The 7,084-nt window shown below is 40.6% G+C and overlaps 1 non-coding gene across 1 annotated transcript; it reads right to left on the minus strand.

Moving 5' to 3' along the window:
* Positions 1 to 1,841: 1,841 nt before the first annotated feature.
* On the minus strand, positions 1,842 to 1,917 carry TRNAT-AGU (transfer RNA threonine (anticodon AGU)). The gene has a single exon. It is a non-coding gene; the product is annotated as a tRNA-Thr (tRNA).
* Between the last annotated feature and the right edge of the window lie 5,167 nt (positions 1,918 to 7,084).

Below are 7,084 nucleotides of genomic sequence, written 5' to 3' on the forward strand. Positions count from 1 at the left end.
ACTAGTCAGCTGGGCTATTTGACTAATTTTGACCCAATAAAATATAAACAGATATAATTCTAATTTAAAGCAGTAAAAAGCCCATGGTCAATTTTTTTTTAATTTATCTCTTCTCCTATCATCATGAATGAGGAGGCTCATGTTCCAGATACTACAGCTATAAATGATGTAGCCTCTGTTCTTCTGGCTTCCTGAGTGACTCTATGGAGCACAGCAACAGTGTGCCAATGTGGACCATGTAGCATGAATGATAAATAAACTTTTGTTTTGTTAAGCTTCTAATATGGGTTTTTTTCTTACCACAACACAATTTAGCTAATGCTGACTAAAATAAGAATTAATTAAATATCTGGGAAAGAGCCAAACTCTTAAATTTAAAATGAAATAGACAAAAATCTCAGGTTTTCAATAGTTCTCCAAGCCGGAATTTTGCTTTAATTAGGTTAGATTGTGGTTAAAATGTTCTATCTGGCTTTAACTCCAGCTCTGTTTTATTCACCTGCCAAAAATGCTTCTGAATTTAGTAGCTCTGGGTTATTTGTTGGTCAACTAATGTACAAAATAGTTTTTGTTTATTCATTTTTATTGAGCTATTCTACTACTGAGTTGAATAAAATTTTGGTGTGTTTAAGCTTCCCTCCCAGCTGTCTGATGGGTTAGGTTTCTGATAGTCAGGAGATTAAACCTCCTCAGGCCAAATCTTTGATAGAGGAAATTATCATGGGATGGGAAGAATAAATTTCATAGATTCTGCTAAATTGCAAAATGTACTGTGAACATGAGTTGGAAAACTCTCAATCAGGACCCAGACTAGGAAATGTTAACAAGACAAATTGGGGACTAAGAGTGATAGAGAACTGGCTGCCTGCAATAATGAGTTGATGGGGCTTGTGTCAAATTGCTGAGAAAAGGGCTGATGCAGTGATTAGCTGGAGGGACCCAGGTATCACCTCCCAACCGGAGGGCACCCTCTAATTCCCTCTGCTTCTCAGAACCCAGTGAGTTGAAATTACCAATTGGAGAGAAGTAACATTTATTGAACATTTACAGTGTACTAATTATTATGCTAATTATTTTTTAAAGTGGATTTTTATTGTACAGATAAGGCAACTAAAGCTAAGGGTAGTTAAGTAACTCAAGAGACAGGGTCAGGGTTCAACCTGGATCCAGGCCTTTGCAACATACCACATGGCAACATTGGCCAGCATGTAAATGGGTCTACAGAGCTGTATTTATCTGGATGAAAATATTTGTGTGAGGGGTTCTAATGAACATTGATGCTCTTTATTTTTTAATCGATATTACTGAGTCAATATCTACAAATGCATGTCACAAACTCAATATACAAATTGTAAAGGTTTTGATGAAATACCAAATACTTTCTAAAAATATAGTTCACTTTTTATTAAAGTCATCAGAGAATGTGGGTATTTCTCATATATAAAAATCTCTTAACGTATAGAGCTTATATTTTAAGGGTCACATTTTAAAATATATATATATATTTTTTTTTTTTTTTTATTTATTTTTTTTTTCATTTTTCTGAAGCTGGAAACGGGGAGAGACAGTCAGACAGACTCCCGCATGAGCCCGACCGGGATCCACCCGGCACGCCCACTAGGGGCGATGCTCTGCCCACCAGGGGGCGATGCTCTGCCCATCCTGGGCGTCGCCATGTTGCGACCAGAGCCACTCTAGCGCCTGGGGCAGAGGCCACAGAGCCATCCCCAGCGCCCAGGCCATCTTTGCTCCAATGGAGCCTTGGCTGCAGGAGGGGAAGAGAGAGACAGTGAGGAAAGCGCGGCAGAGGGGTGGAGAAGCAAATGGGCGCTTCTCCTGTGTGCCCTGGCCGGGAATCGAACCCGGGTCCTCCGCACACTAGGCCGACGCTCTACCGCTGAGCCAACCGGCCAGGGCACATTTTAAAATATTTTAACAAAGTATTCATCAAGTATGTTCTTGCCTTTTTGTCTTCCAAATATAATGATTTAGTCAGGTGTCCCCAAACTGCATGCGGCCCCCTGAGGCCATTTATCCAGCCCCCCTTCTGCACTTCTGGAAGGGGCACCTCTTTCATTGGTGGTCAGTGAGAGGAGCACTGTATGTGGCAGCCCTCCAACGGTCTGAGGGACAGTGAACTGGCCCTGTGTAAAAAGTTTGGGGACCCTTGATTAGATTCTCATATTATACAAATATGTAGGCCTTTTATAGGGAGCCCGCTAGGTGGAAGCAGGAGAAGGGCATTAAGACTGAACATTCTATATGCGATACAGGCTTCCCAAGATTTGATCCTGTCAGCCCTGGGGGGGCAGAAAAATAGCTAAGAAGGTTTTTCTTTCTGACTGAGAGAAGCCTCTTCTACTCAATCCCAGTGATGTACAAATACAGTTTTCCCTGTATTTTATATTTTAAAGAGTTTGGAGAACATTTTCCTAGAATATTCACACCTTGGTCTGTTTACATAAAAAATTAAGCCACTAAAATACACTTAACATTTTAAATGCTAGTTGATAATACTTCTACATGAATATGTCCTATTTTACTTTAATAAATTTTCTTTTCTGTAAAAATGTGAACCCTTACACATCTATACCACAGGGCACTTTTGAAAACTGAAAAGGGAACATAAATGAATGGAAGCCACATATTGACTGAATAATAGTAGGCAACCGCAGATCTATTAGCTTTCTATTTTCTTGCCTCTCAAATGCTAATTTATGTGCTAAATGCTCACCGAAGTGTAAGCACTTTGATGTCAGGCACCTTTTCAATTTATCTCAGTTTCTACACAGCCCAGAAAAGTACCTGGCACATTCAATGTTTCTTAAATGAATGACTATTCATTTCCTTATCTGCGAACTTTTATATCTACTTTCAGATCTTCATTTCTTCTACTTTTCTGAAAATTAGAAAACTGTAGATGATATTTCTAAGTTTCAGCCTCACTGCAACATCATTTGTGATACATCACTCAGTATGATTTTCCAACTCACTAAAATATATATATCTCCAGTTTTTTCTTGAAGGAATTGCAAAAATTACATTACGGCTCTGGCTCTGACTTCTATAGAATATGGTTTTGATGAGTAAGCAAGGTTTCAAATGTTTTCTTCTGTTATGTATGTACCTAAAATTTTCGAAGTCTCAAGTTACTTAAGACTGCTATAAACCTGAAGCAAGAACTCATCACTTAAAAAACAGCAGTTATTAAACAAAAAATTAGAAGTGCAAATCTGCCAAGGAGTGTTTTGTTTGTTTTTATTATCTTATTTGTTTTGCATCATAAGAGAGCTGGGATAGTTTCCTAGTTATCTAAGAAAACAAAGATTAACAAAATGATTATAGTTTTCTAATTTCTTAGTATAGTGTGATGTTATCTTGCTTTTCTTTTCTTTTTAGTACTCCCTCCGTTTCCATACTAACATTTATAAGCTGTTTTCTAGCCATTTTGAGGGAACAGCCTTTTTTTTCTTTTTTTGGCAAATTACTTAGTTTTCAATTTTTTTTCAAAGGCAAAGTTGTGGTCTTATACCTTCCTTTATTCTGGGAAAAGTAAAACCAAACCAAACATTCTTTGCTTTCACTTTTTAGTCTTGTCTTTGAAATGGTTTTATAGTTGTTGATCTCTTGTAGGACAGCTCTTGCCCTGAACAAAACTTCTATTTATGTCTACATTTGATCCAAAAGAAGGAGGGAAGGAAAGAAAATTATATGCACAGAGCTTTATTTAATCTTCAGAACCATAACCCAAAAGTGAGCGGTCAACCAGAAGAATGGGGGGAGGGGAGTGGGTAGGGTGGAGATTTTGCCACTCTCAGTATAAAGATTGCCTGGTTTCAGTTTGTTGTGCCAAGAGGTAACCCTCAATCCAGTCACAGCCCTGCTCAGCACGAAGTGAACTGCCCAATGCTATTACTGAGCAGCTAGCAAAGTGTCCCGGTGGGGTCAGCATATTCTATATTCCTCAGAGGTAAAGGGAGAGGAGGCTGAGTGCACTTTCAGAGGCTTGTTCAAATACTGAAGCAAATCAGAAGAGAACAAACAGGTAGCACCAGGAGTTTTCAACTCATGAACCCTAGTCAATCCCACTTGAATATCTGCTCCCATGGCCTTCGGACTGCTCATCTTTCTGCCACCAGCCTCTGCTTCTCTATAGTGTCTCCCCCAGTTATCAAAGTCACAAAGACAGAGCCCCAAAGTCTTTTTTTGTGTGTGTGACAGACAAAGAGAGATGAATAGAGGGACAGACAGACAGGAAGGGAGAGAGATGAGAAGCATCAATTCTTCGTTGCGGCACCTTAGTTGTTTGTTCATTGATTGCTTTCTCATGTGTGCCTTGGGTGGGGGGCTACAGCAGACTGAGCAACCTTGGCCTCAAGCTGGTGAGCCTTGCTCAAATAAGATGAGCCTGAACTCAAGGTGGAAATCTCGGAGTTTTTAACCTGGGTCCTCCACGTCCCATTCTGACACTATCCACTGCGCCACTGCCTGGTCAGGCCCAAAGTCTTTTATAACATAAAGTATCCCTGATAAGTCTCCCCACCTCCTATATCTTGACCATCATCTCCATCTACCATCAATTATAGCTGCAGCAACATCAAGCTCCTTCTTATTCTCCTGACTTCAACACCTATTGTTCTTCTACTGGAAACCACTTGCCCTTCTGTGTACCCAGGAGTCGGTCACTTCCTCCTTTGTGCTGCCTCCTCCGTTTGTGCATATTTTTATTATTGTATCTATCACAGTATATCTTAAGTTATTAATTGGCAAGCCTCATTTCTACCTCAGATTGCCACATAGAGCCATGCAAGGTTTTCCCCGTCACAATCCCAAGAAACACTGTTCAAATAATAAAATATATGGCTTCTCAGTGTGACAGCTCTACTTGTACTACACATAGTATTAATAACAGCACCTCTTACTTATCAAATAGGCCAAACACTGCTCCTCTCTCATGGTATTTTATCTGCATAACAAAATCATAAAGTGAACAACATTTGTACCTCGAGTTTACAGACGAAGAAACTGAAGCTTTTAGATCATAAGTAATTTGCCCAAGGTCCTGCTGTAAATTGTGAGTGCTTTGATAGCAAGCCCTAGGTCTGATTTTTCTATGCATCTCCAGTGTTTAGCATGAAATGCAAGGATGCTGAGTACATATTTATTTGAATAAATTAATGAATAAACAAGGAGCCCAAGGAAGATGATGCTTATTCTCCTCAACGCCTGGGAAGGCTTCATATAAAGTAGAACTGTATTGGTTGCACAGAAACCTGGGCTATGAATAAATTTACTCCTATGGGAAGTTATAGGCTCAAAAAAATTGAATACTGTAAATGGGTCTCTGAAAGAGAAAAAATTCTCAATAGCTGTCTATCAAGCGATGACTTTATATAAGGTTCTTTTAAAGTTTGGAATATACCAGATTCCTGCTATCACAAATCTTACATTGGAGACAAATAATAAAAATAAACATAACAGATAATTAAGGTATAAGGTATTTTCAAGTGCTATGTGTTATGGTAACAGGAAAACTCAGAACAGAGTAAGGGTGGAGGTGGTTATTGTAAAATTTGAGGTCAACATACTCCTCACTGAAAAGAAAACATTAACATTTGAGTAAATACTCGAAAGGGATGAAGGAGTTAGCCAGGTGGACTTTTGGGGGAAGAATAACCTGGCAGACAGAACAGCCAGGCATAGTCACTACAGTAGGAGTGTCTGGGATGTTGAGGGACATTGAGGAGGCAATATACATGGGGCATGATTGCCAGCTAAAATGCAGGAAGCCAGTGAAGTTTCACTTTGAGGTATAAATATTACTTGCCACTGCTCCCAGAATAGCTGTCAGAGTACCGAGATAGAAGAGTAGCTATAGTGAAAGGAAATTATAAACTATGACATGGAACATGCTTACATTAAGAAAAAAATAGTTGTTTATCAGATATTCAAATTTAATTGGATAACTTTTTTTTTTTTTCCTGTATTTTTCTGAAGCCGGAAACGGGGAGAGACAGTCAGACAGACTCCCGCATGCGACCGACTGGGATCCACTCGGCACGCCCACCAGGGGCGACGCTCTGCCCACCAGGGGGCGATGCTCTGCCCCTCTGGGGCATCGCTCTGTTGCGACCAGAGCCACTCTAGTGCCTGGGGCAGAGGCCGAGGAGCCATCCCCAGCTCCCGGGCCATCTTTTGCTCCAATGGAGCCTTGGCTGCGGGAGGGGAAGAGAGAGACAGAGAGGAAGGAGAGGGGGAGGGGTGGAGAAGCAGATGGGCGCTTCTCCTGTGTGCCCTGGCCGGGAATCGAACCCGGGACTTCTGCACGCCAGGCCGATGCTCTACCACTGAGCCAACCGGCCAGGGCCTGGATAACTAACTTTTTATTTGCTCAGTCTGGAAACTAATCCAGAGGAGAGCAGGAGGAGTGGGAGCTGCTCTTTCCCTCACAGCAGCTGCTTTCCTCCGTGGAGCAGAAAAGCTCCAAGTGGAAGCCCAGAAGTTTTGTCAGCAATGGAGTCTGATTTATTTATTTATTTTACCTTTAATTTATTTATTTTTATTTAGAAATTAAATTTAATGGGGTGACTTTGGTTCATAGGAACACATATGTTTCTATGTGTTCCACTGGAGTCTGATTTAAATGTTCTATGTTTCCAAATTCAAGAATCCAGGACAGGAATCGAAGACCCAACAAGCATTAGGGACATTGTAGTTAAGGGGACATAGGTATTACAACAGGCTCAGTTTGGGTAAACCAACTATTCTCAGTCATGTCAGATGGGCAACTCCCAAAGGAAAAAATAATGGTGGCTGAAAGGGTAAGTCCTGATGTGGTGGTGACTTAGTTTTTCTCAGGCTGCTATAACAAAACTATTCTAAACTGGGTGGCTTATGAACAAAAACATTTTTCACTCACAGTTCTGGAGGCTGGAAAGTCCCAGATTCTGGTGTGAGCAGATTCAGTATCTGGTGAAGGCCAACTTCTTCACAGATAGCTGTCTTATCACTGTAACTTCACAAGGCAGAAGGACAAAGGAGCCTTTTCAAGCATCTCTTCTAAGGGCACTAATTCCATTCACAA

This window comes from Saccopteryx leptura, chromosome 7, assembly GCF_036850995.1.
Source record: "Saccopteryx leptura isolate mSacLep1 chromosome 7, mSacLep1_pri_phased_curated, whole genome shotgun sequence".
NCBI lineage: Eukaryota > Metazoa > Chordata > Mammalia > Chiroptera > Emballonuridae > Saccopteryx > Saccopteryx leptura.